The sequence below is a fragment of the Urocitellus parryii genome, unplaced genomic scaffold (genome assembly GCF_045843805.1).
Source record: "Urocitellus parryii isolate mUroPar1 unplaced genomic scaffold, mUroPar1.hap1 Scaffold_4045, whole genome shotgun sequence".
Classification (NCBI taxonomy): domain Eukaryota; kingdom Metazoa; phylum Chordata; class Mammalia; order Rodentia; family Sciuridae; genus Urocitellus; species Urocitellus parryii.
The window spans coordinates 5,001-30,175 of record NW_027553625.1 but is presented as its reverse complement, the minus strand read 5'-3'; the positions used below and the strand labels follow the sequence as shown (position 1 = coordinate 30,175).

Genomic DNA, 25,175 nt, shown 5'->3' with positions numbered 1-25,175 from the left:
GCACAGGGAGGGTCGTGGCCTGGACCTGGCTCGGCTCCCCGCCGGGTCTCATGCAGAGAGTGTCCTAGCAGCTTCCCTGGGGAGAGCCAGGCCTGTGGGCCTTGCTGCAGGCGCTGGGCGCTGTTGGTCGGGAGGGACACCTCCGGACCGGCAGCCCGGCCGGGGGTCTCGGCCTGTCTCTCTGTCGGGGCCACGCAAGTTAAAAGTGTGTGTGGGAAGGGGGCGCAAAAGCCTACAGCACCCGGTATTCCCAGGCGGAATCCCATCCAAGTACTAACCAGGCCCGACCCTGCTTAGCTTCCGAGATCAGACGAGATCGGGCGCGTTCAGGGTGGTATGGCCGTAGACGGTGAGGGCCGCCCGGGGACGCCTCAAGAGCCTGCTCCGGGTTCCACCCTTCAGTCCAGGGGAGGGGAGGGGGGTGGAGGGGCGGAAACGGAGCGGGTGGTCGCAGGGGGCCTCCCTCGCCGGCCCCAGAACAGCGCAGCCCAGCCCAACTCAACTCAAGGCTGGGGGCTCTCACGCTCTGACCTGCCTGACTCGACCGCCAGCGGCAGCGGCCCCGGGGGTCCTGGGAGACTGGGACTGGCTGAGTCCCGCCTCCAACACCGACCCTCTCCACCTGGCTCCAGCTACCCGGAGCCCCGCCGATCGCCCACAGGACACCCACCGCCCCGGCCCGGACTGGCGTGGCCTGGTCTCCTCCGCCCCTCCTCGCCAAGCCCCAGGCTCCCCCCTCCCCCTCCCCCCTCCCCCTCCCCCCCGCCCCGCCAGATCCCCGGGGGGGGCCCCCACCGCCACGCCCACCGCGCCCTCTGCCAGGCGCAGAAGCCCAGAAGCCCAGAAGCCCCGGGCCGCCGCAGTGTCCCGCGCGCGAGAACCTAGCCTAGCCTAGCTGGGAGCCCAGAGAGCCAGGGGCAGAGACGCGAGCGGGCACCCACCTCGGACACCCCAGGGACCCTGACAGAGGCCCAGCGCCCCAGGCGGAAATGCAGTCGGACTGGGCCAGGGCCAGCCGCCGGCCACACACAACCCCTGCGCGTGCCTGGCGCGTGGAGCCACGCACAGGGAGGGCAGGAGGGAGGAACACACGCACGGACTCACAGAAAACCGGGCAGAGGGTGGCCAGGGGGCTGCGGCCCGCTGGCTCCCAGTCGCGCGGCCAGGCTCAGAAGTGCGCCGCTGGGGCGGTGCCTCGCCCTGAGTTTCGGGCCCACTCTGCAAAGCACCGCAGAGTCACTCGGTTCGGACCGAGTGCCGAGGTCGGAGGGCTCAGTCAACGTCCAGCACGTGCACAGCACCGCCCTGAGGAAGGGCAGAGACCCCTCGGTCCAGTGGCGGTGCGGCCGGAAAGGACCGCCTGTGGAAGAAGCACCCTGATTCAAACCCCCGTCGGAGCTTAGCCGGCGGCCTCACCAGATGGGAAGCCCCCTCACCTGCAAGCATTGCGGGGGGGGTGGGGGTGGGGAGGGGGGGGAGGGGAGGGGGGGGAGCAGTGGTCGCTGGGACGCGCGCCCACCGGGTGGTCAGGCCCTGCGTCTTGTCCCGTCGTCTCCAGGTGGACGGGTCGCCTCGACCAAGGGGCCTCTGCCTCCCTGTCCCCAGCGGCAGGGCTTCGGCACCCCTTGGCCCCTGGTCCTCCCGGGCAACCCCTGGCCCTGAACCGCTTGATTGCTCTGAAGGCTGCTTCCTCCTCTTCCAGGAGCGCCTGCCCTCCTTTGCCATCTGCTCTCTTGCTTGGCTCTCAGCGCAGACTCCCAAGACCCTGTGGCCTCCTCGGCTTCTCTCAGCCTCTGCCGAGCACACACCCTGGAAGTGGTGCGCACACTTCAAGGGTGATGTGCGAATCCATTCTTACATCCAGGGAAGTTACATGGCAGATGAGAGAACCTGTGACTGCCCAGTCTGGAGGCTACCATGGACTCCATGACTTGCAGCCCAGAGTGAGTGGCTGGGGTGGGAGGGGGGAAGAGAGGGGTGAGTGTGTGTGTGTGTGTGTGTGTGTGTGTGTGTGTGTGTGTGTGTGAAAGAGAAGAGGGAGAGGGAGGGAGAGAGAGAGAGAGAGAGAGAGAGAGAGAGAGAAAAGAGAGCCAAGGCCAGAGAGGCATTGATGGGAGATGGAGACAGGGATGCCTCCTCCCAGGCCAAGAGAGGCACAAGGGAGAAGGAGAGATGGATGAGCAGAGACACACACAGACATCTGCTGCTCTGATGAGAGAGAAAGAGAGAGACAGGCAGAGAGACAGACTCAGGGGGACCCTCAGGGAGGAAGGCAGTGGGAAAGGGGGCAGAGACTCAGGAGGGACCTTGCGGAGGTGGTGCAAAGAGAGAACGGACCCAGGCAGAGACGCTGGATGGACTCTCCCACTCCCAGGATCTGGGTGGCAAGGTTCTGCTTGTGTGGCAGGAACGGGTGGGGGAGCGGGCCCGCGGGTGGGCCCTGTGTTCTGGGGAAGGGCAGGTGTCCCCCCCACCCCTCATCCTGAAGGCCGAGGGGTGGGGTGGGTCGGTCAGGGTGCACAGGGAGGGTCGTGGCCTGGACCTGGCTCGGCTCCCCGCCGGGTCTCATGCAGAGAGTGTCCTAGCAGCTTCCCTGGGGAGAGCCCAGGCCTCTGGGCCTTGCTGCAGGCGCTGGGCGCTGTTGGTCGGAGGGACACCTCCGGACCGGCAGCCCGGCCGGGGGTCTCGGCCTGTCTCTCTGTCGGGGCCACGCAAGTTAAAAGTGTGTGTGGGAAGGGGGCGCAAAAGCCTACAGCACCCGGTATTCCCAGGCGGTCTCCCATCCAAGTACTAACCAGGCCCGACCCTGCTTAGCTTCCGAGATCAGACGAGATCGGGCGCGTTCAGGGTGGTATGGCCGTAGACCGTGAGGGCCGCCCGGGGACGCTCAAGAGCCTGCTCCGGGTTCCACCCTTCAGTCCAGGGGAGGGGGAGGGGGGTGGAGGGGCGGAAACGGAGCGGGTGGTCGCAGGGGGCCTCCCTCGCCCGCCCCAGAACAGCGCAGCCCAGCCCAACTCAACTCAAGGCTGGGGGCTCTCACGCTCCGACCTGCCTGACTCGACCGCCAGCGGCAGCGGCCCCGGGGGTCCTGGGAGACTGGGACTGGCTGAGTCCCGCCTCCAACACCGACCCTCTCCACCTGGCTCCAGCTACCCGGAGCCCCGCCGATCGCCCACAGGACACCCACCGCCCCGGCCCGGACTGGCGTGACCTGGTCTCCTCCGCCCCTCCTCGCCAAGCCCCAGGCTCCCCCCTCCCCCTCCCCCCTCCCCCTCCCCCCCGCCCCGCCAGATCCCCGGGGGGGGGCCCCCACCGCCACGCCCACCGCGCCCTCTGCCAGGCGCAGAAGCCCAGAAGCCCAGAAGCCCCGGGCCGCCGCAGTGTCCCGCGCGCGAGAACCTAGCCTAGCCTAGCTGGGAGCCCAGAGAGCCAGGGGCAGAGACGCGAGCGGGCACCCACCTCGGACACCCCAGGGACCCTGACAGAGGCCCAGCGCCCCAGGCGGAAATGCAGTCGGACTGGGCCAGGGCCAGCCGCCGGCCACACACAACCCCTGCGCGTGCCTGGCGCGTGGAGCCACGCACAGGGAGGGCAGGAGGGAGGAACACACGCACGGACTCACAGAAAACCGGGCAGAGGGTGGCCAGGGGGCTGCGGCCCGCTGGCTCCCAGTCGCGCGGCCAGGCTCAGAAGTGCGCCGCTGGGGCGGTGCCTCGCCCTGAGTTTCGGGCCCACTCTGCAAAGCACCGCAGAGTCACTCGGTTCGGACCGAGTGCCGAGGTCGGAGGGCTCAGTCAACGTCCAGCACGTGCACAGCACCGCCCTGAGGAAGGGCAGAGACCCCTCGGTCCAGTGGCGGTGCGGCCGGAAAGGACCGCCTGTGGAAGAAGCACCCTGATTCAAACCCCCGTCGGAGCTTAGCCGGCGGCCTCACCAGATGGGAAGCCCCCTCACCTGCAAGCATTGCGGGGGGTGGGGGTGGGGGTGGGGGAGGGGGGGAGGGAGGGGAGCAGTGGTCGCTGGGACGCGCGCCCACCGGGTGGTCAGGCCCTGCGTCTTGTCCCGTCGTCTCCAGGTGGACGGGTCGCCTCGACCAAGGGGCCTCTGCCTCCCTGTCCCCAGCGGCAGGGCTTCGGCACCCCTTGGCCCCTGGTCCTCCCGGGCAACCCCTGGCCCTGAACCGCTTGATTGCTCTGAAGGCTGCTTCCTCCTCTTCCAGGAGCGCCTGCCCTCCTTTGCCATCTGCTCTCTTGCTTGGCTCTCAGCGCAGACTCCCAAGACCCTGTGGCCTCCTCGGCCTTCTCTCAGCCTCTGCCGAGCACACACCCTGGAAGTGGTGCGCACACTTCAAGGGTGATGTGCGAATCCATTCTTACATCCAGGGAAGTTACATGGCAGATGAGAGAACCTGTGACTGCCCAGTCTGGAGGCTACCATGGACTCCATGACTTGCAGCCCAGAGTGAGTGGCTGGGGTGGGAGGGGGGAAGAGAGGGGTGAGTGTGTGTGTGTGTGTGTGTGTGTGTGTGTGTGTGTGTGTGAGAAAGAGAGAGGGAGAGGGAGGGAGAGAGAGAGAGAGAGAGAGAGAGAGAGAGAGAGAAAAGAGAGCCAAGGCCAGAGAGGCATTGAGTGGGAGATGGAGACAGGGATGCCTCCTCCCAGGCCAAGAGAGGCACAAGGGAGAAGGAGAGATGGATGAGCAGAGACACACACAGACATCTGCTGCTCTGATGAGAGAGAAAGAGAGAGACAGGCAGAGAGACAGACTCAGGGGGACCCTCAGGGAGGAAGGCAGTGGGAAAGGGGGCAGAGACTCAGGAGGGACCTTGCGGAGGTGGTGCAAAGAGAGACGGACCCAGGCAGAGACGCTGGATGGACTCTCCCACTCCCAGGATCTGGGTGGCAAGGTTCTGCTTGTGTGGCAGGAACGGGTGGGGGAGCGGGCCCCGCGGGTGGGCCCTGTGTTCTGGGGAAGGGCAGGTGTCCCCCCCACCCCTCATCCTGAAGGCCGAGGGGTGGGGTGGGTCGGTCAGGGTGCACAGGGAGGGTCGTGGCCTGGACCTGGCTCGGCTCCCCGCCGGGTCTCATGCAGAGAGTGTCCTAGCAGCTTCCCTGGGGAGAGCCAGGCCTGTGGGCCTTGCTGCAGGCGCTGGGCGCTGTTGGTCGGGAGGGACACCTCCGGACCGGCAGCCCGGCCGGGGGTCTCGGCCTGTCTCTCTGTCGGGGCCACGCAAGTTAAAAGTGTGTGTGGGAAGGGGGCGCAAAAGCCTACAGCACCCGGTATTCCCAGGCGGTCTCCCATCCAAGTACTAACCAGGCCCGACCCTGCTTAGCTTCCGAGATCAGACGAGATCGGGCGCGTTCAGGGTGGTATGGCCGTAGACGGTGAGGGCCGCCCGGGGACGCCTCAAGAGCCTGCTCCGGGTTCCACCCTTCAGTCCAGGGGAGGGGAGGGGGGTGGAGGGGCGGAAACGGAGCGGGTGGTCGCAGGGGGCCTCCCTCGCCCGCCCCAGAACAGCGCAGCCCAGCCCAACTCAACTCAAGGCTGGGGGCTCTCACGCTCCGACCTGCCTGACTCGACCGCCAGCGGCAGCGGCCCCGGGGGTCCTGGGAGACTGGGACTGGCTGAGTCCCGCCTCCAACACCGACCCTCTCCACCTGGCTCCAGCTACCCGGAGCCCCGCCGATCGCCCACAGGACACCCACCGCCCCGGCCCGGACTGGCGTGGCCTGGTCTCCTCCGCCCCTCCTCGCCAAGCCCCAGGCTCCCCCCTCCCCCTCCCCCCCTCCCCCTCCCCCCCGCCCCGCCAGATCCCCGGGGGGGGGGCCCCCACCGCCACGCCCACCGCGCCCTCTGCCAGGCGCAGAAGCCCAGAAGCCCAGAAGCCCCGGGCCGCCGCAGTGTCCCGCGCGCGAGAACCTAGCCTAGCCTAGCTGGGAGCCCAGAGAGCCAGGGGCAGAGACGCGAGCGGGCACCCACCTCGGACACCCCAGGGACCCTGACAGAGGCCCAGCGCCCCAGGCGGAAATGCAGTCGGACTGGGCCAGGGCCAGCCGCCGGCCACACACAACCCCTGCGCGTGCCTGGCGCGTGGAGCCACGCACAGGGAGGGCAGGAGGGAGGAACACACGCACGGACTCACAGAAAACCGGGCAGAGGGTGGCCAGGGGGCTGCGGCCCGCTGGCTCCCAGTCGCGCGGCCAGGCTCAGAAGTGCGCCGCTGGGGCGGTGCCTCGCCCTGAGTTTCGGGCCCACTCTGCAAAGCACCGCAGAGTCACTCGGTTCGGACCGAGTGCCGAGGTCGGAGGGCTCAGTCAACGTCCAGCACGTGCACAGCACCGCCCTGAGGAAGGGCAGAGACCCCTCGGTCCAGTGGCGGTGCGGCCGGAAAGGACCGCCTGTGGAAGAAGCACCCTGATTCAAACCCCCGTCGGAGCTTAGCCGGCGGCCTCACCAGATGGGAAGCCCCCTCACCTGCAAGCATTGCGGGGGGTGGGGGTGGGGGTGGGGGGAGGGGGGAGGGAGGGGAGCAGTGGTCGCTGGGACGCGCGCCCACCGGGTGGTCAGGCCCTGCGTCTTGTCCCGTCGTCTCCAGGTGGACGGGTCGCCTCGACCAAGGGGCCTCTGCCTCCCTGTCCCCAGCGGCAGGGCTTCGGCACCCCTTGGCCCCTGGTCCTCCCGGGCAACCCCTGGCCCTGAACCGCTTGATTGCTCTGAAGGCTGCTTCCTCCTCTTCCAGGAGCGCCTGCCCTCCTTTGCCATCTGCTCTCTTGCTTGGCTCTCAGCGCAGACTCCCAAGACCCTGTGGCCTCCTCGGCCTTCTCTCAGCCTCTGCCGAGCACACACCCTGGAAGTGGTGCGCACACTTCAAGGGTGATGTGCGAATCCATTCTTACATCCAGGGAAGTTACATGGCAGATGAGAGAACCTGTGACTGCCCAGTCTGGAGGCTACCATGGACTCCATGACTTGCAGCCCAGAGTGAGTGGCTGGGGTGGGAGGGGGGAAGAGAGGGGTGAGTGAGTGTGTGTGTGTGTGTGTGTGTGTGTGTGTGTGAAAGAGAGAGGGAGAGGGAGGGAGAGAGAGAGAGAGAGAGAGAGAGAGAGAGAGAGAGAGAGAAAAGAGAGCCAAGGCCAGAGAGGCATTGAGTGGGAGATGGAGACAGGGATGCCTCCTCCCAGGCCAAGAGAGGCACAAGGGAGAAGGAGAGATGGATGAGCAGAGACACACACAGACATCTGCTGCTCTGATGAGAGAGAAAGAGAGAGACAGGCAGAGAGACAGACTCAGGGGGACCCTCAGGGAGGAAGGCAGTGGGAAAGGGGGCAGAGACTCAGGAGGGACCTTGCGGAGGTGGTGCAAAGAGAGACGGACCCAGGCAGAGACGCTGGATGGACTCTCCCACTCCCAGGATCTGGGTGGCAAGGTTCTGCTTGTGTGGCAGGAACGGGTGGGGGAGCGGGCCCCGCGGGTGGGCCCTGTGTTCTGGGGAAGGGCAGGTGTCCCCCCCACCCCTCATCCTGAAGGCCGAGGGGTGGGGTGGGTCGGTCAGGGTGCACAGGGAGGGTCGTGGCCTGGACCTGGCTCGGCTCCCCGCCGGGTCTCATGCAGAGAGTGTCCTAGCAGCTTCCCTGGGGAGAGCCAGGCCTGTGGGCCTTGCTGCAGGCGCTGGGCGCTGTTGGTCGGGAGGGACACCTCCGGACCGGCAGCCCGGCCGGGGGGGGGGTCTCGGCCTGTCTCTCTGTCGGGGCCACGCAAGTTAAAAGTGTGTGTGGGAAGGGGGCGCAAAAGCCTACAGCACCCGGTATTCCCAGGCGGAATCCCATCCAAGTACTAACCAGGCCCGACCCTGCTTAGCTTCCGAGATCAGACGAGATCGGGCGCGTTCAGGGTGGTATGGCCGTAGACGGTGAGGGGCCGCCCGGGGACGGGACGCCTCAAGAGCCTGCTCCGGGTTCCACCCTTCAGTCCAGGGGAGGGGAGGGGGGTGGAGGGGCGGAAACGGAGCGGGTGGTCGCAGGGGGCCTCCCTCGCCCGCCCCAGAACAGCGCAGCCCAGCCCAACTCAACTCAAGGCTGGGGGCTCTCACGCTCCGACCTGCCTGACTCGACCGCCAGCGGCAGCGGCCCCGGGGGTCCTGGGAGACTGGGACTGGCTGAGTCCCGCCTCCAACACCGACCCTCTCCACCTGGCTCCAGCTACCCGGAGCCCCGCCGATCGCCAACAGGACACCCACCGCCCCGGCCCGGACTGGGCGTGGCCTGGTCTCCTCCGCCCCTCCTCGCCAAGCCCCAGGCTCCCCCCTCCCCCTCCCCCCTCCCCCTCCCCCCCGCCCCGCCAGATCCCCGGGGGGGGGGCCCCCACCGCCACGCCCACCGCGCCCTCTGCCAGGCGCAGAAGCCCAGAAGCCCAGAAGCCCCCGGCCGCCGCAGTGTCCCGCGCGCGAGAACCTAGCCTAGCCTAGCTGGGAGCCCAGAGAGCCAGGGGCAGAGACTCGAGCGGGCACCCACCTCGGACACCCCAGGGACCCTGACAGAGGCCCAGCGCCCCAGGCGGAAATGCAGTCGGACTGGGCCAGGGCCAGCCGCCGGCCACACACAACCCCTGCGCGTGCCTGGCGCGTGGAGCCACGCACAGGGAGGGCAGGAGGGAGGAACACACGCACGGACTCACAGAAAACCGGGCAGAGGGTGGCCAGGGGGCTGCGGCCCGCTGGCTCCCAGTCGCGCGGCCAGGCTCAGAAGTGCGCCGCTGGGGCGGTGCCTCGCCCTGAGTTTCGGGCCCACTCTGCAAAGCACCGCAGAGTCACTCGGTTCGGACCGAGTGCCGAGGTCGGAGGGCTCAGTCAACGTCCAGCACGTGCACAGCACCGCCCTGAGGAAGGGCAGAGACCCCTCGGTCCAGTGGCGGTGCGGCCGGAAAGGACCGCCTGTGGAAGAAGCACCCTGATTCAAACCCCCGTCGGAGCTTAGCCGGCGGCCTCACCAGATGGGAAGCCCCCTCACCTGCAAGCATTGCGGGGGGTGGGGGTGGGGGTGGGGAGGGGGGGAGGGAGGGGAGCAGTGGTCGCTGGGACGCGCGCCCACCGGGTGGTCAGGCCCTGCGTCTTGTCCCGTCGTCTCCAGGTGGACGGGTCGCCTCGACCAAGGGGCCTCTGCTCCCTGTCCCCAGCGGCAGGGCTTCGGCACCCCTTGGCCCCTGGTCCTCCCGGGCAACCCCTGGCCCTGAACCGCTTGATTGCTCTGAAGGCTGCTTCCTCCTCTTCCAGGAGCGCCTGCCCTCCTTTGCCATCTGCTCTCTTGCTTGGCTCTCAGCGCAGACTCCCAAGACCCTGTGGCCTCCTCGGCCTTCTCTCAGCCTCTGCCGAGCACACACCCTGGAAGTGGTGCGCACACTTCAAGGGTGAGGTGCGAATCCATTCTTACATCCAGGGAAGTTACATGGCAGATGAGAGAACCTGTGACTGCCCAGTCTGGAGGCTACCATGGACTCCATGACTTGCAGCCCAGAGTGAGTGGCTGGGGTGGGAGGGGGGAAGAGAGGGGTGAGTGTGTGTGTGTGTGTGTGTGTGTGTGTGTGTGTGTGTGAAAGAGAGAGGGAGAGGGAGGGAGAGAGAGAGAGAGAGAGAGAGAGAGAGAGAGAGAGAGAGAGAAAAGAGAGCCAAGGCCAGAGAGGCATTGAGTGGGAGATGGAGACAGGGATGCCTCCTCCCAGGCCAAGAGAGGCACAAGGGAGAAGGAGAGATGGATGAGCAGAGACACACACAGACATCTGCTGCTCTGATGAGAGAGAAAGAGAGAGACAGGCAGAGAGACAGACTCAGGGGGACCCTCAGGGAGGAAGGCAGTGGGAAAGGGGGCAGAGACTCAGGAGGGACCTTGCGGAGGAGGTGCAAAGAGAGACGGACCCAGGCAGAGACGCTGGATGGACTCTCCCACTCCCAGGATCTGGGTGGCAAGGTTCTGCTTGTGTGGCAGGAACGGGTGGGGGAGCGGGCCCCGCGGGTGGGCCCTGTGTTCTGGGGAAGGGCAGGTGTCCCCCCCACCCCTCATCCTGAAGGCCGAGGGGTGGGGTGGGTCGGTCAGGGTGCACAGGGAGGGTCGTGGCCTGGACCTGGCTCGGCTCCCGCCGGGTCTCATGCAGAGAGTGTCCTAGCAGCTTCCCTGGGGAGAGCCAGGCCTGTGGGCCTTGCTGCAGGCGCTGGGCGCTGTTGGTCGGGAGGGACACCTCCGGACCGGCAGCCCGGCCGGGGGTCTCGGCCTGTCTCTCTGTCGGGGCCACGCAAGTTAAAAGTGTGTGTGGGAAGGGGGCGCAAAAGCCTACAGCACCCGGTATTCCCAGGCGGTCTCCCATCCAAGTACTAACCAGGCCCGACCCTGCTTAGCTTCCGAGATCAGACGAGATCGGGCGCGTTCAGGGTGGTATGGCCGTAGACGGTGAGGGCCGCCCGGGGACGCCTCAAGAGCCTGCTCCGGGTTCCACCCTTCAGTCCAGGGGAGGGGAGGGGGGTGGAGGGGCGGAAACGGAGCGGGTGGTCGCAGGGGGCCTCCCTCGCCCGCCCCAGAACAGCGCAGCCCAGCCCAACTCAACTCAAGGCTGGGGGCTCTCACGCTCCGACCTGCCTGACTCGACCGCCAGCGGCAGCGGCCCCGGGGGTCCTGGGAGACTGGGACTGGCTGAGTCCCGCCTCCAACACCGACCCTCTCCACCTGGCTCCAGCTACCCGGAGCCCCGCCGATCGCCCACAGGACACCCACCGCCCCGGCCCGGACTGGCGTGGCCTGGTCTCCTCCGCCCCTCCTCGCCAAGCCCCAGGCTCCCCCCTCCCCCCTCCCCCTCCCCCTCCCCCCCGCCCCGCCAGATCCCCGGGGGGGGGCCCCCACCGCCACGCCCACCGCGCCCTCTGCCAGGCGCAGAAGCCCAGAAGCCCAGAAGCCCCGGGCCGCCGCAGTGTCCCGCGCGCGAGAACCTAGCCTAGCCTAGCTGGGAGCCCAGAGAGCCAGGGGCAGAGACGCGAGCGGGCACCCACCTCGGACACCCCAGGGACCCTGACAGAGGCCCAGCGCCCCAGGCGGAAATGCAGTCGGACTGGGCCAGGGCCAGCCGCCGGCCACACACAACCCCTGCGCGTGCCTGGCGCGTGGAGCCACGCACAGGGAGGGCAGGAGGGAGGAACACACGCACGGACTCACAGAAAACCGGGCAGAGGGTGGCCAGGGGGCTGCGGCCCGCTGGCTCCCAGTCGCGCGGCCAGGCTCAGAAGTGCGCCGCTGGGGCGGTGCCTCGCCCTGAGTTTCGGGCCCACTCTGCAAAGCACCGCAGAGTCACTCGGTTCGGACCGAGTGCCGAGGTCGGAGGGCTCAGTCAACGTCCAGCACGTGCACAGCACCGCCCTGAGGAAGGGCAGAGACCCCTCGGTCCAGTGGCGGTGCGGCCGGAAAGGACCGCCTGTGGAAGAAGCACCCTGATTCAAACCCCCGTCGGAGCTTAGCCGGCGGCCTCACCAGATGGGAAGCCCCCTCACCTGCAAGCATTGCGGGGGGTGGGGGTGGGGGTGGGGGAGGGGGGGAGGGAGGGGAGCAGTGGTCGCTGGGACGCGCGCCCACCGGGTGGTCAGGCCCTGCGTCTTGTCCCGTCGTCTCCAGGTGGACGGGTCGCCTCGACCAAGGGGCCTCTGCCTCCCTGTCCCCAGCGGCAGGGCTTCGGCACCCCTTGGCCCCTGGTCCTCCCGGGCAACCCCTGGCCCTGAACCGCTTGATTGCTCTGAAGGCTGCTTCCTCCTCTTCCAGGAGCGCCTGCCCTCCTTTGCCATCTGCTCTCTTGCTTGGCTCTCAGCGCAGACTCCCAAGACCCTGTGGCCTCCTCGGCCTTCTCTCAGCCTCTGCCGAGCACACACCCTGGAAGTGGTGCGCACACTTCAAGGGTGATGTGCGAATCCATTCTTACATCCAGGGAAGTTACATGGCAGATGAGAGAACCTGTGACTGCCCAGTCTGGAGGCTACCATGGACTCCATGACTTGCAGCCCAGAGTGAGTGGCTGGGGTGGAGGGGGGAAGAGAGGGGTGAGTGAGTGTGTGTGTGTGTGTGTGTGTGTTGTGTGTGAAAGAGAGAGGGAGAGGGAGGGGAGAGAGAGAGAGAGAGAGAGAGAGAGAGAGAGAGAGAGAGAGAGAAAAGAGAGCCAAGGCCAGAGAGGCATTGAGTGGGAGATGGAGACAGGGATGCCTCCTCCCAGGCCAAGAGAGGCACAAGGGAGAAGGAGAGATGGATGAGCAGAGACACACACAGACATCTGCTGCTCTGATGAGAGAGAAAGAGAGAGACAGGCAGAGAGACAGACTCAGGGGGACCCTCAGGGAGGAAGGCAGTGGGAAGGGGGCAGAGACTCAGGAGGGACCTTGCGGAGGTGGTGCAAAGAGAGACGGACCCAGGCAGAGACGCTGGATGGACTCTCCCACTCCCAGGATCTGGGTGGCAAGGTTCTGCTTGTGTGGCAGGAACGGGTGGGGGAGCGGGCCCCGCGGGTGGCCCTGGTGTTCTGGGGAAGGGCAGGTGTCCCCCCCACCCCTCATCCTGAAGGCCGAGGGGTGGGGTGGGTCGGTCAGGGTGCACAGGGAGGGTCGTGGCCTGGACCTGGCTCGGCTCCCCGCCGGGTCTCATGCAGAGAGTGTCCTAGCAGCTTCCCTGGGGAGAGCCAGGCCTGTGGGCCTTGCTGCAGGCGCTGGGCGCTGTTGGTCGGGAGGGACACCTCCGGACCGGCAGCCCGGCCGGGGGGGGGTCTCGGCCTGTCTCTCTGTCGGGGCCACGCAAGTTAAAAGTGTGTGTGGGAAGGGGGCGCAAAAGCCTACAGCACCCGGTATTCCCAGGCGGAATCCCATCCAAGTACTAACCAGGCCCGACCCTGCTTAGCTTCCGAGATCAGACGAGATCGGGCGCGTTCAGGGTGGTATGGCCGTAGACGGTGAGGGCCGCCCGGGGACGGGACGCCTCAAGAGCCTGCTCCGGGTTCCACCCTTCAGTCCAGGGGAGGGGAGGGGGGTGGAGGGGCGGAAACGGAGCGGGTGGTCGCAGGGGGCCTCCCTCGCCCGCCCCAGAACAGCGCAGCCCAGCCCAACTCAACTCAAGGCTGGGGGCTCTCACGCTCCGACCTGCCTGACTCGACCGCCAGCGGCAGCGGCCCCGGGGGTCCTGGGAGACTGGGACTGGCTGAGTCCCGCCTCCAACACCGACCCTCTCCACCTGGCTCCAGCTACCCGGAGCCCCGCCGATCGCCAACAGGACACCCACCGCCCCGGCCCGGACTGGCGTGGCCTGGTCTCCTCCGCCCCTCCTCGCCAAGCCCCAGGCTCCCCCCTCCCCCTCCCCCTCCCCCTCCCCCCCGCCCCGCCAGATCCCCGGGGGGGGGGCCCCCACCGCCACGCCCACCGCGCCCTCTGCCAGGCGCAGAAGCCCAGAAGCCCAGAAGCCCCCGGCCGCCGCAGTGTCCCGCGCGCGAGAACCTAGCCTAGCCTAGCTGGGAGCCCAGAGAGCCAGGGGCAGAGACTCGAGCGGGCACCCACCTCGGACACCCCAGGGACCCTGACAGAGGCCCAGCGCCCCAGGCGGAAATGCAGTCGGACTGGGCCAGGGCCAGCCGCCGGCCACACACAACCCCTGCGCGTGCCTGGCGCGTGGAGCCACGCACAGGGAGGGCAGGAGGGAGGAACACACGCACGGACTCACAGAAAACCGGGCAGAGGGTGGCCAGGGGCTGCGGCCCGCTGGCTCCCAGTCGCGCGGCCAGGCTCAGAAGTGCGCCGCTGGGGCGGTGCCTCGCCCTGAGTTTCGGGCCCACTCTGCAAAGCACCGCAGAGTCACTCGGTTCGGACCGAGTGCCGAGGTCGGAGGGCTCAGTCAACGTCCAGCACGTGCACAGCACCGCCCTGAGGAAGGGCAGAGACCCCTCGGTCCAGTGGCGGTGCGGCCGGAAAGGACCGCCTGTGGAAGAAGCACCCTGATTCAAACCCCCGTCGGAGCTTAGCCGGCGGCCTCACCAGATGGGAAGCCCCCTCACCTGCAAGCATTGCGGGGGGGTGGGGGTGGGGGTGGGGGAGGGGGGGAGGGAGGGGAGCAGTGGTCGCTGGGACGCGCGCCCACCGGGTGGTCAGGCCCTGCGTCTTGTCCCGTCGTCTCCAGGTGGACGGGTCGCCTCGACCAAGGGGCCTCTGCCTCCCTGTCCCCAGCGGCAGGGCTTCGGCACCCCTTGGCCCCTGGTCCTCCCGGGCAACCCCTGGCCCTGAACCGCTTGATTGCTCTGAAGGCTGCTTCCTCCTCTTCCAGGAGCGCCTGCCCTCCTTTGCCATCTGCTCTCTTGCTTGGCTCTCAGCGCAGACTCCCAGACCCTGTGGCCTCCTCGGCCTTCTCTCAGCCTCTGCCGAGCACACACCCTGGAAGTGGTGCGCACACTTCAAGGGTGAGGTGCGAATCCATTCTTACATCCAGGAAGTTACATGGCAGATGAGAGAACCTGTGACTGCCCAGTCTGGAGGCTACCATGGACTCCATGACTTGCAGCCCAGAGTGAGTGGCTGGGGTGGGAGGGGGAAGAGAGGGGTGAGTGTGTGTGTGTGTGTGTTGTGTGTGTGTGTGTGTGTGAAAGAGAGAGGGAGAGGGAGGGAGAGAGAGAGAGAGAGAGAGAGAGAGAGAGAGAGAGAGAGAGAAAAGAGAGCCAAGGCCAGAGAGGCATTGAGTGGGAGATGAGACAGGGATGCCTCCTCCCAGGCCAAGAGAGGCACAAGGGAGAAGGAGAGATGGATGAGCAGAGACACACACAGACATCTGCTGCTCTGATGAGAGAGAAAGAGAGAGACAGGCAGAGAGACAGACTCAGGGGGACCCTCAGGGAGGAAGGCAGTGGGAAAGGGGGCAGAGACTCAGGAGGGACCTTGCGGAGGAGGTGCAAAGAGAGACGGACCCAGGCAGAGACGCTGGATGGACTCTCCCACTCCCAGGATCTGGGTGGCAAGGTTCTGCTTGTGTGGCAGGAACGGGTGGGGGAGCGGGCCCCGCGGGTGGGCCTGTGTTCTGGGGAAGGGCAGGTGTCCCCCCCACCCCTCATCCTGAAGGCCGAGGGGTGGGGTGGGTCGGTCAGGGTGCACAGGGAGGGTCGTGGCCTGGACCTGGCTCGGCTCCCCGCCGGGTCTCATGCAGAGAGTGTCCTAGCAGCTTCCCTGGGGAGAGCCAGGCCTGTGGGCCTTGCTGCAGGCGCTGGGCGCTGTTGGTCGGGAGGGACACCTCCGGACCGGCAGCCCGGCCGGGGGTCTCGGCCTGTCTCTCTGTCGGGGCCACGCAAGTTAAAAGTGTGTGTGGAAGGGGGCGCAAAAGCCTACAGCACCCGGTATTCCCAGGCGGTCTCCCATCCAAGTACTAACCAGGCCCGACCCTGCTTAGCTTCCGAGATCAGACGAGATCGGGCGCGTTCAGGGTGGTATGGCCGTAGACGGTGAGGGCCGCCCGGGGACGCCTCAAGAGCCTGCTCCGGGTTCCACCCTTCAGTCCAGGGGAGGGGAGGGGGGTGGAGGGGCGGAAACGGAGCGGGTGGTCGCAGGGGGCCTCCCTCGCCCGCCCCAGAACAGCGCAGCCCAGCCCAACTCAACTCAAGGCTGGGGGCTCTCACGCTCCGACCTGCCTGACTCGACCGCCAGCGGCAGCGGCCCCGGGGTCCTGGGAGACTGGGACTGGCTGAGTCCCGCCTCCACACCGACCCTCTCCACCTGGCTCCAGCTACCCGGAGCCCCGCCGATCGCCAACAGGACACCCACCGCCCCGGCCCGGACTGGCGTGGCCTGGTCTCCTCCGCCCCTCCTCGCCAAGCCCCAGGCTCCCCCCTCCCCCTCCCCCCTCCCCCTCCCCCCCGCCCCGCCAGATCCCCGGGGGGGGGCCCCCACCGCCACGCCCACCGCGCCCTCTGCCAGGCGCAGAAGCCCAGAAGCCCAGAAGCCCCGGGCCGCCGCAGTGTCCCGCGCGCGAGAACCTAGCCTAGCCTAGCTGGGAGCCCAGAGAGCCAGGGGCAGAGACGCGAGCGGGCACCCACCTCGGACACCCCAGGGACCCTGACAGAGGCCCAGCGCCCCAGGCGGAAATGCAGTCGGACTGGGCCAGGGCCAGCCGCCGGCCACACACAACCCCTGCGCGTGCCTGGCGCGTGGAGCCACGCACAGGGAGGGCAGGAGGGAGGAACACACGCACGGACTCACAGAAAACCGGGCAGAGGGTGGCCAGGGGGCTGCGGCCCGCTGGCTCCCAGTCGCGCGGCCAGGCTCAGAAGTGCGCCGCTGGGGCGGTGCCTCGCCCTGAGTTTCGGGCCCACTCTGCAAAGCACCGCAGAGTCACTCGGTTCGGACCGAGTGCCGAGGTCGGAGGGCTCAGTCAACGTCCAGCACGTGCACAGCACCGCCCTGAGGAAGGGCAGAGACCCCTCGGTCCAGTGGCGGTGCGGCCGGAAAGGACCGCCTGTGGAAGAAGCACCCTGATTCAAACCCCCGTCGGAGCTTAGCCGGCGGCCTCACCAGATGGGAAGCCCCCTCACCTGCAAGCATTGCGGGGGGTGGGGGTGGGGGTGGGGGAGGGGGGGAGGGAGGGGAGCAGTGGTCGCTGGGACGCGCGCCCACCGGGTGGTCAGGCCCTGCGTCTTGTCCCGTCGTCTCCAGGTGGACGGGTCGCCTCGACCAAGGGGCCTCTGCCTCCCTGTCCCCAGCGGCAGGGCTTCGGCACCCCTTGGCCCCTGGTCCTCCCGGGCAACCCCTGGCCCTGAACCGCTTGATTGCTCTGAAGGCTGCTTCCTCCTCTTCCAGGAGCGCCTGCCCTCCTTTGCCATCTGCTCTCTTGCTTGGCTCTCAGCGCAGACTCCCAAGACCCTGTGGCCTCCTCGGCCTTCTCTCAGCCTCTGCCGAGCACACACCTGGAAGTGGTGCGCACACTTCAAGGGTGATGTGCGAATCCATTCTTACACCAGGGAAGTTACATGGCAGATGAGAGAACCTGTGACTGCCCAGTCTGGAGGCTACCATGGACTCCATGACTTGCAGCCCAGAGGTGAGTGGCTGGGGTGGGAGGGGGGAAGAGAGGGGTGTGTGTGTGTGTGTGTGTGTGTGTGTGTGTGTGTGTGTGTGTGTGAAAGAGAGAGGGAGAGGGAGGGAGAGAGAGAGAGAGAGAGAGAGAGAGAGAGAGAGAAAAGAGAGCCAAGGCCAGAGAGGCATTGAGTGGGAGATGGAGACAGGGATGCCTCCTCCCAGCCAAGAGAGGCACAAGGGAGAAGGAGAGATGGATGAGCAGAGACACACACAGACATCTGCTGCTCTGATGAGAGAGAAAGAGAGAGACAGGCAGAGAGACAGACTCAGGGGGACCCTCAGGAGGAAGGCAGTGGGAAAGGGGGCAGAGACTCAGGAGGGACCTTGCGGAGGTGGTGCAAAGAGAGACGGACCCAGGCAGAGACGCTGGATGGACTCTCCCACTCCCAGGATCTGGGTGGCAAGGTTCTGCTTGTGTGGCAGGAACGGGTGGGGGAGCGGCCCCGCGGGTGGGCCCTGTGTTCTGGGGAAGGGCAGGTGTCCCCCCACCCCTCATCCTGAAGGCCGAGGGGTGGGTGGGTCGGTCAGGGTGCACAGGGAGGGTCGTGGCCTGGACCTGGCTCGGCTCCCCGCCGGGTCTCATGCAGAGAGTGTCCTAGCAGCTTCCCTGGGGAGAGCCAGGCCTGTGGGCCTTGCTGCAGGCGCTGGGCGCTGTTGGTCGGGAGGGACACCTCCGGACCGCAGCCCGGCCGGGGGTCTCGGCCTGTCTCTCTGTCGGGGCCATGCAAGTTAAAAGTGTGTGTGGGAAGGGGGCGCAAAAGCCTACAGCACCCGGTATTCCCAGGCGGTCTCCCATCCAAGTACTAACCAGGCCCGACCCTGCTTAGCTTCCGAGATCAGACGAGATCGGGCGCGTTCAGGGTGGTATGGCCGTAGACCGTGAGGGCCGCCCGGGGACGCCTCAAGAGCCTGCTCCGGGTTCCACCCTTCAGTCCAGGGGAGGGGAGGGGTGGAGGGGCGGAAACGGAGCGGGTGGTCGCAGGGGGCCTCCCTCGCCCGCCCCAGAACAGCGCAGCCACAGCCCAACTCAACTCAAGGCTGGGGGCTCTCACGCTCCGACCTGCCTGACTCGACCGCCAGCGGCAGCGGCCCCGGGGGTCCTGGGAGACTGGGACTGGCTGAGTCCCGCCTCCAACACCGACCCTCTCCACCTGGCTCCAGCTACCCGGAGCCCGCCGATCGCCCACAGGACACCCACCGCCCCGGCCCGGACTGGCGTGGCCTGGTCTCCTCCGCCCCTCCTCGCCAAGCCCAGGCTCCCCCCTCCCCCTCCCCTCCCCCTCTCCCCCCGCCCCGCCAGATCCCCGGGGGGGGGCCCCCACCGCCACGCCCACCGCGCCCTCTGCCAGGCGCAGAAGCCCCAGAAGCCAGAAGCCCCGGGCCGCCGCAGTGTCCCGCGCGCGAGAACCTAGCCTAGCCTAGCTGGGAGCCCAGAGAGCCAGGGGCAGAGACGCGAGCGGGCACCCACCTCGGACACCCCAGGGACCCTGACAGAGGCCCAGCGCCCCAGGCGGAAATGCAGTCGGACTGGGCCAGGGCCAGCCGCCGGCCACACACAACCCCTGCGCGTGCCTGGCGCGTGGAGCCACGCACAGGGAGGGCAGGAGGAGGAACACACGCACGGACTCACAGAAAACCGGGCAGAGGGTGGCCAGGGGGCTGCGGCCCGCTGGCTCCCAGTCGCGCGGCCAGGCTCAGAAGTGCGCCGCTGGGGCGGTGCCTCGCCCTGAGTTTCGGGCCCACTCTGCAAAGCACCGCAGAGTCACTCGGTTCGGACCGAGTGCCGAGGTCGGAGGGCTCAGTCAACGTCCAGCACGTGCACAGCACCGCCCTGAGGAAGGGCAGAGACCCCTCGGTCCAGTGGCGGTGCGGCCGGAAAGGACCGCCTGTGGAAGAAGCACCCTGATTCAAACCCCCGTCGGAGCTTAGCCGGCGGCCTCACCAGATGGGAAGCCCCCTCACCTGCAAGCATTGCGGGGGGTGGGGGTGGGGGGTGGGGAGGGGGGGAGGGAGGGGAGCAGTGGTCGCTGGGACGCGCGCCCACCGGGTGGTCAGGCCCTGCGTCTTGTCCCGTCGTCTCCAGGTGGACGGGTCGCCTCGACCAAGGGGCCTCTGCCTCCCTGTCCCCAGCGCAGGGCTTCGGCACCCCTTGGCCCCTGGTCCTCCCGGGCAACCCCTGGCCCTGAACCGCTTGATTGCTCTGAAGGCTGCTTCCTCCTCTTCCAGGAGCGCCTGCCCTCCTTTGCCATCTGCTCTCTTGCTTGGCTCTCAGCGCAGACTCCCAAGACCCTGTGGCCTCCTCGGCCTTCTCTCAGCCTCTGCCGAGCACACACCCTGGAAGTGGTGCGCACACTTCAAGGGTGATGTGCGAATCCATTCTTACATCCAGGGAAGTTACATGGCAGATGAGAGAACCTGTGACTGCCCAGTCTGGAGGCTACCATGGACTCCATGACTTGCAGCCCAGAGTGAGTGGCTGGGGTGGGAGGGGGAAGAGAGGGGTGAGTGTGTGTGTGTGTGTGTGTGTGTGTGTGTGTGTGTGTGTGAAAGAGAGAGGGAGAGGGAGAGGAGAGGAGAGAGAGAGAGAGAGAGAGAGAGAGAAAAGAGAGCCAAGGCCAGAGAGGCATTGAGTGGGAGATGGAGACAGGGATGCCTCCTCCCAGGCCAAGAGAGGCACAAGGGAGAAGGAGAGATGGATGAGCAGAGACACACACAGACATCTGCTGCTCTGATGAGAGAGAAAGAGAGAGACAGGCAGAGAGACAGACTCAGGGGACCCTCAGGGAGGAAGGCAGTGGGAAAGGGGCAGAGACTCAGGAGGGACCTTGCGGAGGTGGTGCAAAGAGAGACGGACCCAGGCAGAGACGCTGGATGGACTCTCCCACTCCCAGGATCTGGGTGGCAAGGTTCTGCTTGTGTGGCAGGAACGGGTGGGGGAGCGGGCCCCGCGGGTGGGCCCTGGTGTTCTGGGGAAGGGCAGGTGTCCCCCCCACCCCTCATCCTGAAGGCCGAGGGGTGGGGTGGGTCGGTCAGGGTGCACAGGGAGGGTCGTGGCCTGGACCTGGCTCGGCTCCCCGCCGGGTCTCATGCAGAGAGTGTCCTAGCAGCTTCCCTGGGGAGAGCCAGGCCTGTGGGCCTTGCTGCAGGCGCTGGGCGCTGTTGGTCGGGAGGGACACCTCCGGACCGGCAGCCCGGCCGGGGGTCTCGGCCTGTCTCTCTGTCGGGGCCATGCAAGTTAAAAGTGTGTGTGGGAAGGGGCGCAAAAGCCTACAGCACCCGGTATTCCCAGGCGGTCTCCCATCCAAGTACTAACCAGGCCCGACCCTGCTTAGCTTCCGAGATCAGACGAGATCGGGCGCGTTCAGGGTGGTATGGCCGTAGACCGTGAGGGCCGCCCGGGGACGCCTCAAGAGCCTGCTCCCGGGTTCCACCCTTCAGTCCAGGGGAGGGGAGGGGGGTGGAGGGCGGAAACGAGCGGGTGGTCGCAGGGGGCCTCCCTCGCCCGCCCCAGAACAGCGCAGCCCAGCCCAACTCAACTCAAGGCTGGGGGCTCTCACGCTCCGACCTGCCTGACTCGACCGCCAGCGGCAGCGGCCCCGGGGGTCCTGGGAGACTGGGACTGGCTGAGTCCCGCCTCCAACACCGACCCTCTCCACCTGGCTCCACTACCCGGAGCCCCGCCGATCGCCCACAGGACACCCACCGCCCCGGCCCGGACTGGCGTGGCCTGGTCTCCTCCGCCCCTCCTCGCCAAGCCCCAGGCTCCCCCCTCCCCCTCCCCCCTCCCCCTCCCCCCGCCCCGCCAGATCCCCGGGGGGGGGCCCCCACCGCCACGCCCACCGCGCCCTCTGCCAGGCGCAGAAGCCCAGAAGCCCAGAAGCCCCGGGCCGCCGCAGTGTCCCGCGCGCGAGAACCTAGCCTAGCCTAGCTGGGAGCCCAGAGAGCCAGGGGCAGAGACGCGAGCGGGCACCCACCTCGGGACACCCCAGGGACCCTGACAGAGGCCCAGCGCCCCAGGCGGAAATGCAGTCGGACTGGGCCAGGGCCAGCCGCCGGCCACACACAACCCCTGCGCGTGCCTGGCGCGTGGAGCCACGCACAGGGAGGCAGGAGGGAGGAACACACGCACGGACTCACAGAAAACCGGGCAGAGGGTGGCCAGGGGGCTGCGGCCCGCTGGCTCCCAGTCGCGCGGCCAGGCTCAGAAGTCGCGCCGCTGGGGCGGTGCCTCCGCCCTGAGTTTCGGGCCCACTCTGCAAAGCACCGCAGAGTCACTCGGTTCGGACCGAGTGCCGAGGGTCGGAGGGCTCAGTCAACGTCCAGCACGTGCACAGCACCGCCCTGAGGAAGGGCAGAGACCCCTCGGTCCAGTGGCGGTGCGGCCGGAAAGGACCGCCTGTGGAAGAAGCACCCTGATTCAAACCCCCGTCGGAGCTTAGCCGGCGGCCTCACCAGATGGGAAGCCCCCTCACCTGCAAGCATTGCGGGGGGTGGGGGTGGGGTGGGGGGGGAGGGGGGAGGGAGGGGAGCAGTGGTCGCTGGGACGCGCGCCCACCGGGTGGTCAGGCCCTGCGTCTTGGTCCCGTCGTCTCCAGGTGGACGGGTCGCCTCGACCAAGGGGCCTCTGCCTCCCTGTCCCCAGCGGCAGGGCTTCGGCACCCCTTGGCCCCTGGTCCTCCCGGGCAACCCCTGGCCCTGAACCCGCTTGATTGCTCTGAAGGCTGCTTCCTCCTCTTCCAGGAGCGCCTGCCCTCCTTTGCCATCTGCTCTCTTGCTTGGCTCTCAGCGCAGACTCCAAGACCCTGTGGCCTCCTCGGCCTTCTCTCAGCCTCTGCCGAGCACACACCCTGGAAGTGGTGCGCACACTTCAAGGGTGATGTGCGAATCCATTCTTACATCCAGGGAAGTTACATGGCAGATGAGAGAACCTGTGACTGCCCAGTCTGGAGGCTACCATGGACTCCATGACTTGCAGCCCAGAGTGAGTGGCTGGGGTGGGAGGGGGAAGAGAGGGGTGAGTGTGTGTGTGTGTGTGTGTGTGTGTGTGTGTGTGTGTGAAAGAGAGAGGGAGAGGGAGGGAGAGAGAGAGAGAGAGAGAGAGAGAGAGAGAGAGAGAGAGAGAGAGAAAAGAGAGCCAAGGCCAGAGAGGCATTGAGTGGGAGATGGAGACAGGGATGCCTCCTCCCAGGCCAAGAGAGGCACAAGGGAGAAGGAGAGATGGATGAGCAGAGACACACACAGACATCTGCTGCTCTGATGAGAGAGAAAGAGAGAGACAGGCAGAGAGACAGACTCAGGGGACCCTCAGGGAGGAAGGCAGTGGGAAAGGGGGCAGAGACTCAGGAGGGACCTTGCGGAGGTGGTGCAAAGAGAGACGGACCCAGGCAGAGACGCTGGATGGACTCTCCCACTCCCAGGATCTGGGTGGCAAGGTTCTGCTTGTGTGGCAGGAACGGGTGGGGGAGCGGGCCCCGCGGGTGGGCCCTGTGTTCTGGGGAAGGGCAGGTGTCCCCCCCACCCCTCATCCTGAAGGCCGAGGGGTGGGGTGGGTCGGTCAGGGTGCACAGGGAGGGTCGTGGCCTGGACCTGGCTCGGCTCCCCGCCGGGTCTCATGCAGAGAGTGTCCTAGCAGCTTCCCTGGGAGAGCCAGGCCTGTGGGCCTTGCTGCAGGCGCTGGGCGCTGTTGGTCGGGGAGGGACACCTCCGGACCGGCAGCCCGGCCGGGGGGGGGTCTCGGCCTGTCTCTCTGTCGGGGCCACGCAAGTTAAAAGTGTGTGTGGGAAGGGGGCGCAAAAGCCTACAGCACCCGGTATTCCCAGGCGAATCCCATCCAAGTACTAACCAGGCCCGACCCTGCTTAGCTTCCGAGATCAGACGAGATCGGGCGCGTTCAGGGTGGTATGGCCGTAGACGGTGAGGGCCGCCCGGGGACGGGACGCCTCAAGAGCCTGCTCCGGGTTCCACCCTTCAGTCCAGGGGAGGGGAGGGGGGTGGAGGGGCGGAAACGGAGCGGGTGGTCGCAGGGGGCCTCCCTCGCCCGCCCCAGAACAGCGCAGCCCAGCCCAACTCAACTCAAGGCTGGGGGCTCTCACGCTCCGACCTGCCTGACTCGACCGCCCAGCGGCAGCGGCCCCGGGGGTCCTGGAGACTGGGACTGGCTGAGTCCCGCCTCCAACACCGACCCTCTCCACCTGGCTCCAGCTACCCGGAGCCCCGCCGATCGCCAACAGGACACCCACCGCCCCGGCCCGGACTGGCGTGGCCTGGTCTCCTCCGCCCCTCCTCGCCAAGCCCCAGGCTCCCCCCTCCCCCTCCCCCTCCCCCCCCCCCCCGCCCGCCAGATCCCCCGGGGGGGGGCCCCCACCGCCACGCCCACCGCGCCCTCTGCCAGGCGCAGAAGCCCAGAAGCCCAGAAGCCCCGGCCGCCGCAGTGTCCCGCGCGAGAACCTAGCCTAGCCTAGCTGGGAGCCCAGAGAGCCAGGGGCAGAGACGCGAGCGGGCACCCACCTCGGACACCCCAGGGACCCTGACAGAGGCCCAGCGCCCCAGGCGGAAATGCAGTCGGACTGGGCCAGGGCCAGCCGCCGGCCACACACAACCCCTGCGCGTGCCTGGCGCGTGGAGCCACGCACAGGGAGGGCAGGAGGGAGGAACACACGCACGGACTCACAGAAAACCGGGCAGAGGGTGGCCAGGGGGCTGCGGCCCGCTGGCTCCCAGTCGCGCGGCCAGGCTCAGAAGTGCGCCGCTGGGGCGGTGCCTCGCCCTGAGTTTCGGGCCCACTCTGCAAAGCACCGCAGAGTCACTCGGTTCGGACCGAGTGCCGAGGTCGGAGGCTCAGTCAACGTCCAGCACGTGCACAGCACCGCCCTGAGGAAGGGCAGAGACCCCTCGGTCCAGTGGCGGTGCGGCCGGAAAGGACCGCCTGTGGAAGAAGCACCCTGATTCAAACCCCCGTCGGAGCTTAGCCGGCGGCCTCACCAGATGGGAAGCCCCCTCACCTGCAAGCATTGCGGGGGGTGGGGGTGGGGGTGGGGGAGGGGGGGAGGGAGGGAGCAGTGGTCGCTGGGACGCGCGCCCACCGGGTGGTCAGGCCCTGCGTCTTGTCCCGTCGTCTCCAGGTGGACGGGTCGCCTCGACCAAGGGGCCTCTGCCTCCCTGTCCCCAGCGGCAGGGCTTCGGCACCCCTTGGCCCCTGGTCCTCCCGGGCAACCCCTGGCCCTGAACCGCTTGATTGCTCTGAAGGCTGCTTCCTCCTCTTCCAGGAGCGCCTGCCCTCCTTTGCCATCTGCTCTCTTGCTTGGCTCTCAGCGCAGACTCCCAAGACCCTGTGGCCTCCTCGGCCTTCTCTCAGCCTCTGCCGAGCACACACCCTGGAAGTGGTGCGCACACTTCAAGGGTGATGTGCGAATCCATTCTTACATCCAGGAAGTTACATGGCAGATGAGAGACCTGTGACTGCCCAGTCTGGAGGCTACCATGGACTCCATGACTTGCAGCCCAGAGTGAGTGGCTGGGGGGGAGGGGGGAAGAGAGGGGTGAGTGTGTGTGTGTGTGTGTGTGTGTGTGTGTGTGTGTGTGAAAGAGAGAGGGAGAGGGAGGGAGAGAGAGAGAGAGAGAGAGAGAGAGAGAGAGAGAGAGAGAGAAAGAGAGCCAAGGCCAGAGAGGCATTGAGTGGGAGATGGAGACAGGGATGCCTCCTCCAGGCCAAGAGAGGCACAAGGGAGAAGGAGAGATGGATGAGCAGAGACACACACAGACATCTGCTGCTCTGATGAGAGAGAAAGAGAGAGACAGGCAGAGAGACAGACTCAGGGGGACCCTCAGGGAGGAAGGCAGTGGGAAAGGGGGCAGAGACTCAGGAGGGACCTTGCGGAGGTGGTGCAAAGAGAGACGGACCCAGGCAGAGACGCTGGATGGACTCTCCCACTCCCAGGATCTGGGTGGCACGGTTCTGCTTTGTGTGGCAGGAACGGGTGGGGGAGCGGGCCCCGCGGGTGGGCCCTGTGTTCTGGGGAAGGGCAGGTGTCCCCCCACCCCTCATCCTGAAGGCCGAGGGGTGGGG

General features: G+C 67.5%; 10 non-coding genes across 10 annotated transcripts; all 10 read right to left on the bottom strand.

Annotated features, from left to right (window-relative positions):
- Positions 1-229: 229 nt before the first annotated feature.
- LOC144252354 (5S ribosomal RNA) lies at positions 230-348 on the bottom strand. Its single transcript, XR_013342965.1, has one exon. It is a non-coding gene; the product is annotated as a 5S ribosomal RNA (ribosomal RNA).
- A 2,398-nt stretch (positions 349-2,746) lies between these two features.
- On the bottom strand, positions 2,747-2,865 carry LOC144252351 (5S ribosomal RNA). The gene has a single exon (XR_013342962.1). It is a non-coding gene; the product is annotated as a 5S ribosomal RNA (ribosomal RNA).
- A 2,399-nt stretch (positions 2,866-5,264) lies between these two features.
- On the bottom strand, positions 5,265-5,383 carry LOC144252350 (5S ribosomal RNA). Its single transcript, XR_013342961.1, has one exon. It is a non-coding gene; the product is annotated as a 5S ribosomal RNA (ribosomal RNA).
- Positions 5,384-7,789: 2,406 nt separating this feature from the next.
- On the bottom strand, positions 7,790-7,908 carry LOC144252353 (5S ribosomal RNA). The gene has a single exon (XR_013342964.1). It is a non-coding gene; the product is annotated as a 5S ribosomal RNA (ribosomal RNA).
- Positions 7,909-10,316: 2,408 nt separating this feature from the next.
- LOC144252361 (5S ribosomal RNA) lies at positions 10,317-10,435 on the bottom strand. Its single transcript, XR_013342972.1, has one exon. It is a non-coding gene; the product is annotated as a 5S ribosomal RNA (ribosomal RNA).
- A 2,405-nt stretch (positions 10,436-12,840) lies between these two features.
- Positions 12,841-12,959, bottom strand: LOC144252352 (5S ribosomal RNA). The gene has a single exon (XR_013342963.1). It is a non-coding gene; the product is annotated as a 5S ribosomal RNA (ribosomal RNA).
- A 2,401-nt stretch (positions 12,960-15,360) lies between these two features.
- LOC144252360 (5S ribosomal RNA) lies at positions 15,361-15,479 on the bottom strand. Its single transcript, XR_013342971.1, has one exon. It is a non-coding gene; the product is annotated as a 5S ribosomal RNA (ribosomal RNA).
- Positions 15,480-17,869: 2,390 nt separating this feature from the next.
- LOC144252359 (5S ribosomal RNA) lies at positions 17,870-17,988 on the bottom strand. The gene has a single exon (XR_013342970.1). It is a non-coding gene; the product is annotated as a 5S ribosomal RNA (ribosomal RNA).
- A 2,386-nt stretch (positions 17,989-20,374) lies between these two features.
- LOC144252358 (5S ribosomal RNA) lies at positions 20,375-20,493 on the bottom strand. The gene has a single exon (XR_013342969.1). It is a non-coding gene; the product is annotated as a 5S ribosomal RNA (ribosomal RNA).
- Positions 20,494-22,904: 2,411 nt separating this feature from the next.
- On the bottom strand, positions 22,905-23,022 carry LOC144252357 (5S ribosomal RNA). The gene has a single exon (XR_013342968.1). It is a non-coding gene; the product is annotated as a 5S ribosomal RNA (ribosomal RNA).
- Positions 23,023-25,175: the final 2,153 nt, after the last annotated feature.